The sequence below is a fragment of the Orycteropus afer genome, unplaced genomic scaffold (genome assembly GCF_000298275.1).
Source record: "Orycteropus afer afer isolate SDZICR_OR568_19922 unplaced genomic scaffold, OryAfe1.0 scaffold00153, whole genome shotgun sequence".
NCBI lineage: Eukaryota > Metazoa > Chordata > Mammalia > Tubulidentata > Orycteropodidae > Orycteropus > Orycteropus afer.
In genome coordinates, this window is record NW_006921740.1 from 4,106,454 (window position 1) to 4,120,248 (window position 13,795).

A 13,795-nucleotide genomic window follows, 5' to 3' on the forward strand; every position below is an offset into this window, starting at 1 on the left:
CCATGTCCTCTTCTGAATCCAGCTTGCATTTCTGGAAGTTCTCTGTCAATATACTGCTGCAACCATTTTTGAATTATCTTCAGTAAGATTTTACTTGAGTGCGATAATATTGATATTGTCTGATAATTTCCACATTCTGTGGGATCACCTTTCTTTGGAATGGGCACAAATATGGATCTCTTTCAGTCAGTTGGCCAGGGAGCTGTCTTTCAAATCTCTTGGCATAGCCACGTGAGTGCCTCCAGCAGGTCATCTGTTTGTTGAAACATCTCGTTGGGTATTCCATCAATTCCTGGAGCCTTGCTCTTCACCAATTCCTTCAGTGCAGCTTTGACTTCTTCCTTCAATACCATTGGTTCTAGATCATGTGCCACCTCCTGAAATGGATGAAGATCGACCAGTTCTTTTTGGTACAGTGACTCTGTTTATTCCTTCCATCTTCTTTTGATGCTTCCTGCATCATTCAGTATTTTGCCCATAGAATCTTTCAATATTGCAACTCGAGGCTTCAATTTTGTCCTCAGTTCTTTCAGCTTGAGAAATGCTGAGTGTGTTCTTCCCTTTTGGTTTTCTAACTCCAGGTCTTTGCGCATTTCATTATAGTAATTGGCTTTGTCTGCTAGAGCCCTTTGAAACCTTCCATTAAGCTCTTTTATCTTGTCATTTCTTCCATTTGAAACATCCTTTGTGATGATGAATGCCACACCATTCCTCTTCAAATTGTCATTCCCGGCATAGTAGATCATATGGTTGTCTGATTCAAAATGGCCAAAATCAGTCCATTTCAGCTCAGTAATGACTAGGATATCAATCTTTATGTGTTTCATTTCATTTTTGACAACTTCCAATGTTCCTAGATTCATAGTTCATACATTCCATGTTCTGATTATTAATGGATGTTTGCAGCTGTTTCTCCTCAATTTGAGTCATGCCATGTCAGCAAATGGAGGTCTCAAAAGCTTTACTTTATCCATATCATAAGGTTGGATCTGTTCTAATGATGCAGCTCTTTCCCAGTTGTATTTTGAGAGCCTTCTGACCTAAGTGGCATGTCCTTCTGCACTGTCTCAGACAATGTTTCCAGGCTATTCATAAAGTTGTGCATTAATGTATCAGACAGTGTTTCTCTGCTATTCATAAGATTTTCCCTGGCCAATTCTTTGAGAAGTGGATGGCCTCTTCCTTCTTCCTAGTCTGCCTCAGTCTGTAATCTGCATTAAAACCTGTGCACCGTGAGCAACGCTGCTGGCTTTGGAAACACTGGTGTCACAGCTTTAAGCCTCATAGCAATGCTCAAGCCACCACAGTATGACAAACTGACAGACAAGTCCATGTCCCTTAGCTGTTGGAAACCTTTTCACCCTCCCCTTACCTGATTCCTACCTAGGTCCTGCCTCTTTTGTCACCCCCCAGTGTTCCCTCCCTTTCCTGCCTCTGGGAGTGGGTGCTGACAGGAACAGGTAAGGGGTGGCAGATAGGACCCACCTCTAGAGGCAGGAAAGGGAGGAAATGCCAGGGATGACAAAAGCAGCAGGATCCAGGTAAGGGGTGGCAGACAGGGCAGGGAAACTAGAGTACTGGAAATGGTGCAACCAGAATGGAATGAATGAGAATAATGACACATTGTGAAAAATATAACCAATACCACTAAATAATGTGTGTTGAAACTGTTAAATGGGAACCTAATTTCTTGTGTAAACTTTCACCTTAAACACAATAAAATATTATTTTTTAAAAAAACAGTACTGTGTCTTCTATTTCAGACATATGTATGCACTCTCCCTCTCTCTGACCTCTCATGCTGGGGGAACCCATCTGGTGAAGAGCCCTGTGGAGGGGTCCACATGGTGAGGTGAAGCCTCCTTACTCCAAGCCTCCTGCCAGCAGCCACAGGAGCGATCTTTTGGGAAGTGGATCCTCCAGACCCAGTGAAATCTCAGATGGCAGGCACCTTGATTGCAGGCCTGTGAACAATTCTGAGCCAGCACCACCAGCTAAGCTGCTCTTTGATTCCCCACAGACACTGAGAAATAAGAAATGTTATTTTAAGCTGTTAAATTTGGAGTAGTTTGTTATGCAGCAGTAGGTAACTAATACAGGACCGTTTGAGGAACTGTGTTGAATTGACAGTTCTGCCAAAGACTGAGACATATCTGCAAAAGCCCATTCCTGCTTTGGTTGAGGGTTTGTTCTGAGGCATTAACTCCTCTGCACTTCCAGGAGGTATCTGCACACAGGCTGAGCTCCAGGGGTTTCATAGAAAGACCAAGGCATAAAAGCAGAGACTGTTGTTGTTGTTGTTGTTGTTATTTGCCGTCGAGTCGGCGCCGACTCATAGCGACCCCTCCTTGGGTTTCCGAGGCAGTATCACTACGGAAGTAGGATTGCCCAACCTTCCTTCCGAGGAGTGGCTGGTGGGTTTGAACCACCAGCCTTCTGGTTAGCAGTCAAGTGTCTTAGCCACTATGCTACCAGATCTCCCAAAAAAGCAGAGACTAAGGGTGGGTAAAAGCTGTTTACATACCTGAAATCAGAGGTTGGCTGAGGGTAAAGGTATGTGATGGGTTGCTGTTGCTGTTGTTATGTGCCATCGAGTCGGACCCAACTCATAGCGACCCCTCCTTGGGTTTCCGAGGTGGTATCACTACGGAAGTAGATTGCCCAACCTTCCTTCCAAGGAGTGGCTGGTGAGTTTGAACTGCCAGCCTTCTGGTTAGCAGCCAAGTGCCTTAGGCACTATGCTACCAGAGTTCTGAGGGTATGTGAGGTGAGGCTTCTGTTAAAGTATCTAACCATAATTCTAACTATAGTACTATCTTTAATTCTGCCAGGACAAGACAGGGATTTCATTTAATATGAAGCTCTCCTTAGCTTTTCCCTCTTTGTTTACTGTGCTAGTCATTCAAATTTGGCAAACTTAATCTGACAGAAACATTAATCTAGGTAGAACTGGAAATTATGAAAGTTTACTTTTCTGTTAAAAAAAATGTGATCTTTAATATTACAATATTTATTTATTTATTTCACTGTTCCCTCTCCTCCCTTCCCGTTCCTGGTAACCAACAAAGAAAAGTTTCCTTTCATATATAAACTTTTCCTTGACTTTTTACAGGAGCTCTGGTGGCATAGTGCCTAAGGCATTTGATTGCTAACCAGAAGGTTGGCGGTTCAAACCTACCAGCTACTCCTCAGAAGGAAGATGTGGCAATCTACTTCTCTCATGTTGTTGTTGTTATGTGCCATCAAGTTGGACCCGACTCATAGCAATCCCTCCTTGACTTTCCTAGGCAGTATCACTACAGAAGTAGATTGCCCCATCTTTCTTCCGAGGAGTGGCTGGTGGGTTTGAACTGCCAGCCTTCTGGTTAGCAGTCAAGTGCCTTAGGCATTACGCTACCAGAGCTCCGTTGTGATAATGCCTAGGAAACCCAAGGAGGGGTCGCTATGAGTCGGATCCAAATTGACAGCAGTGAGTTAGTTGACTTTTTACAATAGTGAACTAATACAGTATTTGTCCTTCTGTGATTGTTTCACTCAGCATAATGTCCTCCAAGTTCACCTACATTATGCAGTGTTACAGTATTTTTAGAAAATACAGAAATACCGTAAGAAAGGAAATAATAAATACTATAAAATGCATCATTCAACAGATTCTGCTGAACTTTTGTTCCATTTCACATAATGTAAAATGCATCTTTATTAAAATCATACTAATGACAGTTTTACATCCTGCTTTTATCGCTAACAAATATATTGAGAACAGTTTGCAATGTAAAGTGCCCTTTATTGTTTAAATAATATTTTATTGTGTTTTTGGTGAAAGTTTACATAGCGTATTAGATTTCCACTTGACAATTGCTATACTAATCATTAAATAACACTTGTTACATTTTTCAAAATTGTGTCAACATTCCCTTTAATTACATTCTGGTTGTTCTGTTTCCATGCTCTAGTTTTCCCTGCCCCCTTATCTTCTCATCTTTGCTTCAGAGTAATTATTGACCTCTTGGTAGTGCTATCACTCAGATAACTGTATCTTGAACACACCATCCAATAAAAACCAACAATAAAATTTAACAGGTTTCAATTATGTGTATTAATGATTTTTCAGTATGAGGAAGTTACCAGTTGGAGCTCTGATCAAATTAGAGCGTGACATCATTTAGTTATGCAACACTAAATAAACCCCATAATCCTTGGGTGGTACAAATGATTAACAAAATTGGCTGCTAACAGAAATGTTAGAGGTTAGGGTCCTCCCAGAGGTACCTCAGAAAAAAGGTCTGGCCATCTAATTCCAATAAAACAGCTATTGAAAAGCCTATGCAGCATAGTTTTATCATGACACACGTGGGTTGCCAAGAGTCAGAATCACTTGATGGCAACTGGAAAAAACAAAAAAATAGACCCCGTGTCCTGACCTCCACGGAGGCACCTCTAAGTGCACACTGAAATCATCTTTCAATTTTTTCATGAAATTGTGTTTTTCAATCTCTTTTAAGATTTGTCATTAAAAACAGAAATGAGCCGAGCCAGTGAGTCTGCTTCGTCTCTTCAGCTGCGCCATGAGTCTGGCCTTGTAGTCATTCCACATTTGCTGCTCGACCAGGTGCTCCCTGATGGCCTCCTTCGTGGGGTAAGCACACATCAGCTCTAAAGCAGTTCCCTTGGATTCAGTGCTGGCTTCTGCTAGAAATAATATTTTGGGAATAAAAATGCATTCTGCTCCTTCACTAATCTAGAAGAGAGAATAAACACAGGGATGTTTAGTTGTTAGATGCATCATGGAAATGTAGTTCAGAGTTGAACATGGGTCTGAAAGAGTTAATGTGTCCCATCCCCTCTCCCTTCAAGGGTCTAATCAGTCAACCTGGATGCACTGTGTATATGAGGAAATGCTTACTTATCTATCCAATCTGGGAACTAGGACACCAAAAAACAAAACAAAACAACCCACTGCCATTGAGTTGATTCTGATTCATAATGATCCCTATGGGGTTTCCAGGCTATAAATCTTCAAGGAAGTAGATTGTTTCATCTTCCTCCTATGCAGCAGCTGCTGAGCTTGAGCTGCTAACCTTCTGGTTAGCAGTCAAATGCTTTACACACTGTGCCACCAGAACTCCTTATGTTGACTGTACAAGTCATTGGTCTCCATCCCTAGGTGTTCTGGTTACCTAGTGCTGCTCTGACAAGAATATACCACAAATGGGATGGCTTTAACAAATGCATTTATTCTTACAATTTGGAGGCTTTAAGTCCATGTTATTGCATTAAAGCTCCTCATCCTTGGGCTTCAGCTCTGCCTCCTGCTCCTGGGCCACTGAAGCTAGAGGCTTTTCTTCATTCAGACAGCTGCTGGCTGCTGAGACTGACAAGCCCAAGGTCAACAAGTAAAAAGGCACAGTCCTGATGTTACCAAACCACACGGCTGGCCATTAATTCAAGTCCATTGAAAGTCCCAAAGTCAACAGAGCATGGCAGGCTGCTGAACAACGACATGGCTATATATCAGGTCATAAGCTGGAGACCAAGCATGCCATAAGCTAGAGACCATTCCCAAATCTGCTTCTTATATATGGGAAGCAGACCACATCCCTAAAGCAGCTACTCAGCTGCTTGTGGTAGATCCCACCATGGAGCCAGTTTCATCATGGGGAATAATGACCACCAGCTACCCAGCCACTCAACCAGGCCCAGCAAAGTTGACACACAACCTTAACTACCACACTAGGTGGTACAAACAGTTAATGTGCTCGGTTGCTAACCAAAAGATTGGTTCAAACCCACTCAGAGGCACCTTGAAAGAAAGGCCTGGTAACCTAAAAAATTAGCCTTTGAAAACCCTATGGAGCACAGTTCTACTCTGACACACATAGGGTCACCATGAGTCAGAATAGACTCTATGGCAACTGATGTGGTGTGTATCCCACCTTACCAATCCCTGAAGGGATTCAACATAAGAACTATAAAAGGAACAGTTAAGAATATGAGCCCCAAATGGGATGGATAAGATACCTAATATATTAGGTACGAGATAGGTAATTACTGTTTATAATAATTTGCGAGTAACATAGAGTATGGGGCCAATGTTAACTGTTAATCTTCTTCCAGTAAGATATAGAAGTCTGTGTCTCTGTTCTGGTCCTAGTCCATATCTTTTCTTCCATTTGGGTCATGTTCTTGCCTCTAACCTCTATTGTCCACTTCTTTATTCTAGATGGGTCCACATATGCTAGGCTGTGAACAAAAAAACTGGTCACTTTCTCACATTTTGTTTTCAATTGCTCAACATTTCTGCCTCCTGCAATGTTCAGCAAGGGTATTTCTCTTGGTTGTGCAATTGCTGTTCCTTTTTAAAGTCCTATTATCCAATGCCAATGTATCAGGCAGTAACCAAAAAACCCACTGCTGTCAATTCGATTCTGACTCATATCGATGTTATAAGAAAGACTAGAATTGCCCCATATGGTTTTGGCTTGCAGCTGAACATTTAACCATTGCATCACCAGGGCTCCTTGATCTAAGAGGGAGGCAGACTCTAACATGGAAGGTCCTTAGGTGCTGCTTGGAGCCAACACAGGTGACATCAAAGACCAAAGGAAAATAATCGAGCCACCAGGGCTCCTCTTGTTAGGCACTAAATCAATAACCCACTGTCGTTGAGTTGATTTTGGCTCATACTGACCCTAAAGAACAAGGTAAAACTGCCCATAGCGTTTCCAAGGATGTAGACCTTTGTAGAAGCAGACTTCTACATCTTTCTCCCATGGAGCACCTGTTGGGTTCAAACTGCTCCTGGCTCTTCTTTCTTGGTCATAGTAGGTCCCTGCACTGAGAACCTCCTAGACCCAAGGGAAGACTGAAACCAAGACACATGGAGATCTCCAAAGAACACCAGGTCCACAGATGCTGAGACAGGGATCTCCAGAGCAGACAGCAAGAGAAAGCTTTCCCCTAGAGCTGGTACCCTAAATTCAGACTTCTAGACTCTTAAATGTGAGAGAATATATTTCTATTTTTTAAAGCCATCCACTAGTGATATTTATTATAGCAGCACTAGATAACTAAGACATAGTATTGGGCATGGAGTGCTGCTCAAACAGATACCTAAAATGTAAAAGCAGTCTGGAATTGGGTAATGAGGAGAAACTGGAAGAGTTTTAACATGGCTAATTTTTTAAAAGCCTAGATTGCCTTGAAGAGATTGTTGGTGGAATTATGGAAGTCAAAGGCAATTCTAGTGAGGTTTCAGAAGGAAGTGAGGAGAGCTGTAACACCAGAGACAGCACAGAATTGTGCAATAGGCAGTGGCAGAGAAATAGAGGTAGCAAAATCAGGAGACCACTGTGAGATGGTGCAGGAGCTGACCCATAGAACAAGAGAGCTGAGTGCCTTCAGGCATGAGGCTCCCTGGCAAAGTGGGGTACCCTCCGTGCATTTGTCAATGGAGCTAGGCTTGCCAACCCATGAAATGAGAGAGCTGAATTCCTTCAGCCTTACTGGTAGAGGCTGACAAATCCCAAGAACCAGAGATCAGATGATGATAAGCTGGATGCAGGATACAGAGCAAGAAAGTGAGCTTTGCCGGAATATCCATATACACACCCTTGAGGAAACTCCCCTTACAACTGATTGGCTGATCACATCAGAACACATAATGGAGAATGATTATATCATTACATAATTGCCAAACCACTGAGAATCATCGCCCAGTCAAGTTGACACACACCCTTAACTATCACAAGCAGTACGAATAAATAAAATCCCAACAAAACATTTAAAAAAGGTTAGTCCTATTTAAAAGGTTCTAATAATTCTGAACTTGAAATTTTTAATTCTTTGGATTTCTACATTGTGCAATGCTGCTAGAACACTGTGCCTTATGTGCAAGTCCCTGCATGCTGACCAAATAGACACAGCATATGACTTTTATAAGAATGATTCAGAGACCAGTTCAGAAAAAGGACAGACTCTTACCAGGCACAAATGAAGATCACACGACTTCTCCAGTGCTTCTGCCAAGCCCTAAAGTTGTAAAGGGACCCAAGTCACTACAAATCAAAAGTACCTCTTTATAAATTAAATTAAGCAAGAGACAACAGAAGTCAAATCAGAAACATGGATTTTTGGTAAACTTTATTATAGCAAGTGGTATATTCATGATTATCTAGAAGTCAAATAAAATGGGAATCAACTATATTTATAGTACTCTAAAATCCACAGAAAGCTGAGAATCAAATATTCACAAGGGACCAAATACCTTATGGGATTTGGTTCTTTGGTTTAGAGGTTTAGGGTCATGGTTTCATGTGACATCCCAGTTAATTGGCCTAATAATGTGTTTAGTGCTTCTGTTCTACCTACTAGTTCATTGCATGGTTCCTGGGGTCTTAAAAGCTTGCCAACAGACATTCAGGGCACAACAATTGGTCTTTATTCACCTGGAGCAACAAAGGAAGGAAAATCACCAATATGAGGAGGATACGCAATGCGTGGCTAATTGCCTCCATGAAAAAGTGCCTCCTTTGCTATGAGATCAGAAGAAATGCATGGTGCCCAGTTACCATTACTGAATATTTTGGTCAAAGTTTCCATAGAAGAATCTTGACCAAAAGGGAGAAAATGAAGAACAGAATTTCAAATTCTCATGAATTATAGACTTTCTGGAGCCATGGAGGGTGGGTGAACCCTGGAAATTTTTGTTCTAGGATAACCTTTAAACCTTAAACCAAAAATATGCCCTGAAGTCATCTTAAAACCAAATGATACCAAAAACCAAAGCAAAGTCACTGACATCGAGTTGATTCCAACTCATACTGACCCCCATTGGGCTTCTGAGGTGGTAAATCTTTATGGAAGTAGATTGCCCCATCTTCCTTCTGTACAACAGCTGTGGGATTTGAACCGCCAACCTTCTTGGTTAGCAGTCAAATGCCTTAGGCACTGTACCACTAAACAATACTTTACCTAGTAAAAAATGTCTGCCTTGAGCATGATGCTCTTTCACAAATGATCTATGGGATCAAATTGACTACAGCAACTTGAAATATTAGATAGGAACTTTAGGGGTTAGTGAGCTTATGTTAATGAGGGAGGAGAAACTTACAAAAGGAGGGTGAGAATGGTTGCACCACTCAAAGGATGTAATCAGTGCCACTAAATTGTCCATGTAGAAACTTTTGAATTGGTGTATATTTTTCTGTGTACATTCTCAACAATAACAGTAAAATAAATAAAACTTAGAAGAAAAAAGAATATTCATAAGGAAATGATCCACACCAACATTAATAAACAGTTAACAAATCCAAGGCAGATAATAATCTGTTCTTGATAGGTTCTAGCAAATTCCTCCTAATGACAAAAATGAATGACTGTGGGATACCTGGACTTAGTTGGGGCTTGGAGGACAGAAAGCCCTTGCTAAGGAGGGAAGATGATCTACATTAATTCCTATTTACTCAGTAACCAATATGTTGTTATTGTTGTTGTTAGGTGCTGTCGAGTCACATAGTGACCCTATATACAACCGAATGAAACACCACTCCTTGCTATACATGAGCCCATTGTTGCAGCCATTGTGTCAGTCTATCTTGTTGAGGGTATTCCTCTTTTTTGCTGACCCTCTACTTTACCAAGAGTGATATCTTCTCCAGGGAATAATCTCTTCTAACATGAAGAAGTAGGTGAGATGAGAAATCTGGTCATTTATGCTTCCAAGGAGCATTCTGGCTGTTCCTCTTCCAGGACAGATTTGTTAGGTCTTCTGGCGGTCCACAGTATTTTCAGTATTCTTTGCCAACACTCTAATTCAAAGGCATCAACTCTTCTTCAGTCTTTCTTACTCACTGTCTAGCTTTCACATGCATAGGAGGCAAATGAAAATGCGATGGGTGGGTTAGGCTCACCTTAGTCTTCAAAGTGCCATCTTTGCTTCTTTACACATTAAAGAGGTCTTTTGCAGCAGATTTGACCAGTGCAATATATATCTGATTTCTTGATTAATGTTTCTGTGGATGCTGACTGTGGATCCAAGTCTAATGAAATCCCTGACAACTTCAATCTTTTCTCCACTTACCATGATGTTGTTTATTGGCACAATTATGAGGATTTTTCTTTTCTTCATGCTGAGGTGTAATCCATATTGAAAACTATAATCTTTGATCTTCATCAGTATGTGCTTCAAGTCATCTTCACTTTCAGCAAGCAAGGTTATGTCATCGGTATACTGCAGTTGTTAATGAGTCGTTTTCAAATTCTGATGCTGCATTCTTCTTCATGTAGTCCAGCTTCTCAGATTATTTGCTCGACATACAGATTGAGTAAGTATGGTGAAAGGATACAACCCTGACACACTCCCTTCCTGATTTTAAACCATGCAGTATCCCCTTGTTCTGTTCTATGTACGGGTTCCCTATGAGCACAATTAAGTGTTCTAGAATTTCCATTCTTTACAATGTTATTCATAATTTGTTATGGCCCACACAGTCGAATGCCTTTGCATAGTCAATAAAACACAAGCAAACATCTTTCTGGTATTCTTTGCTTTCAGCCAAGATCCATCTGACACCAGCAATGATATCCCTCTTCCCACATCCTCTTCTGAATCCAGTTTACATTTCTGGAAATTCCCTGTCAATATACTGCTACAACCATTTTTGAATTATCTTCAGAAAAATATTACTTGCTTGTGATAGTAATGATATTGTTTGATTCTGCTGGATTACTGTTCTTTGGAATGGGCACAACTGTGGATCTCTTCCAGTAGGTTGGCCAGGTAGCTAGCTGTCTTCTAAATTTCTTGGTATAGACGATTAAGCATCTTCACTGCTGCATCCATTTGTTAAAATATCTCAGTGGGTGTTATGTCAATTCCTGAAGCCTTGTTTTTCACCAATTCCTTCAGTGCAGCTTGGACTTCTTTCAGTACCATTGGTTCTTGATCATATGCTACCTCCTGAAATAATCAATTCTTTTTGGTACAGTGACTCTGTGTATTCCTTCTATCTTCTTTTGAGGTTTCCCACATCATTCAATATTTTTCCCATAGAATTTGTCAACACTGCAAATAGAGGCTTGAATTTTTTCTTCACTTTTTCAGCTTGAGAGATTCAGAGGATGTTCTTCCCTTTTGTTTTTCTAACTCCAGGTCTTTGCACATTTCATTATAATATTTTCCTTTGTCTTGAACTGCCCTTTGAAATCTTCTGGTCAGCTCTTTTATCTTGTCATTTCTTCCATTCACTTTAGCTACTCTCCGTTCAAGAGCAAGTTTCAGAGTCTCTTCTGACATCCATTTTGTTCTTTTCTTCCTTTCCTGCCTTTTAAATGACTGTTTGCTTTTTTCATGTATGATGTTCTTGACGTAGTCCCACAACTTGCCTGGTTTTTGGTGACTGGTGTTCAGTGCATCAAATCTGTTCTTCAGATGATCTCTAAATTTAGGTGGGATGTAATCAAGGCCATATTTTGCCTCTTGATGACTTGTTTTAATTTTCTACAGCTTCACCCTGAACTTGCAAATGAGCAATTGATGATCTGTTCCAAAGTCAGCTCCTGGCCTTGTTTTGACTGAAGATATTGAGTTTCTCCATCGCCTCTTTCCACAGATGTAGTTCATCTGATTCCTGTGTGTTCCATATGGTGAGGTCCATTGTATGTTGTTGCTGTTGTTAGGTGCCATCGAGTCAGCTCTGACTCATAGTAATCCCATGTACAACAGAATGAAACATTGGCCAGTTGTGCACCATCCTCATAATCCTTGCTATTCATGAGCCCATTGTTGCAGCCACTGTGTCAATCCATCTGGTTGAGGGTCTTCCCCTTTTTCACTGGCCCTCCACTTTACCAAGCATGATATCCTTCTCCAGGGAATGGTGTCTTGTGACAATATGACCAAAGTAGGTGAGACCAAGTCTGGCCATTCTCGCTTCCAAGGAGCATTCAGGCTGCACTTCTTCCAGGACAGATTTGTTCCTTCTTCTGGCAGTCCACAGCATTCTTTGACAACACCACAACTCAAAAGCATCAGCTCTTCTTTGATCTTCCTTATTCATTTTCCAGCGTTTACATGCATATGAGGTGATTGACATTACCATGGTTTGGATTAGGTGCACCTTAGTCTTTAAAATGCCATCTTTGTTTCTTTACACTTTAAAGAGGTCTTTTGCAGTTTTGCCCAGTGCAATATGTTGTCTTATTTCTAGACTGCTGCTTGACTATTGATTGTGGATCCAATTAATATGAAATCTTTGACAGTTTTAATCTTTTCTTCATTTACTGGGATGCTGCTTATTGGTCCAGTTGTGAGGATTTTCATTTTCTTTACTTTGAGATGTAATCCACACTTCAGACTTTAAAATCTTCATCAGTAAGTGCTTCAAGTCATCTTCACTTTCAGCAAGCTAGGTTGTGTTGTCTGCATATCACAGGTTGTTAATTAATCTTCCTCCAATCCTGATGCCACTTTCTTCTTCATATAGTCTAGCTTCTCAGATGATTTACTCAGCATAGTGATTGAATAAGTATGTTGAAAGGATACAACCCTGATGCATACCCTTCCTGATTTAAAACCTGCAGTATTCCTTTGTTCTGTTGGAATAACAGCCTCCTGGTCTATGTACAGATTCCTCATGAGCACAATTAAGTGTTCTGGAATTCCCATTCTTCTCAGTGTTATCCATAATTTGTTATGATCCACACAATTTACTGGCTTTTGCATAGTCAATAAAATACAAGTAAACATCTTTCAGGTATTCTGTGCTTTCAGCCAAGAAAGACCATGTGTATAGCCACCATTTATGTTGTTGAAAAAAAGGTATTTGCAATGAGTAAGTCATTGGTCTTGCAACATTCTATCATGTAATTTCCAGCATCATTTCTATGATCAAGGCCATATCTTCCAAGTATAGGTGATTCTTCTTTGTTTCCAACTTTTGAATTCCAATCAACAGTAATCATCAATACATCATGATTGCATGTTTGTTCAATTTTAGACTGCAGAAATTGGTTAAAATGTTCATTTTATCCATCGTTGGCTTTTGTGGTTCATGCGTAAATCTGAACCACAGTAGTATTAACTGGTCTTCCTTGTAGGTGTATTGATATTATCCTATCACTGACAGCACTGTACACATCAAGATAGATCTTGATATGTTCTTTGCAACACTGAATGCCATAACATTCTTCTTCAATTTGTCATTCCTGGCACAGTAGATCATATGATTACCTGATTCAATATGGCCCAAACCAGTCCATTTCAGCTCACTAATGCCCAGGATAAAGATCTTTATGTGTTCCATTTCATTTTTGACAACTTCCAGTTTTCTTACATTCATACTCTGTACATTCCATGTTCCAATTATTAATGTATGCTTGTAGCACTTTCTTCCCATTTTGAGTTGTGCCCCATCAGCAAATGGAGGTCCAAAAATCTTACTCCACTCATGTCATTAAGGTCAAATCTACTTTAAGGAGGCAACTCTTCCCCAGTCATATTTTGAGTGCCTTCCAACCTGAGGGTCTCATCTTCTGGCACTGTATCAGACAATGTTTCAGGGCTATTCATAAAGATTTTTTTTTTTTTAATTGCAAATACGTTTTTATTTTATTTTATTTTTATTGTGATTTCCGAGAAAATTTACAGAGCAAATTCACTTTCCATACAGCAGTTCACATACACTTTGTCTCATGACATTGGCCACAATTTACCACAATGCAACAGCTCCCCTCCCACTTCCTCCTGATAGTTACCTCTTCCCTGTGTCCATATCCTCCATGCATTCCTGCCCCCTGA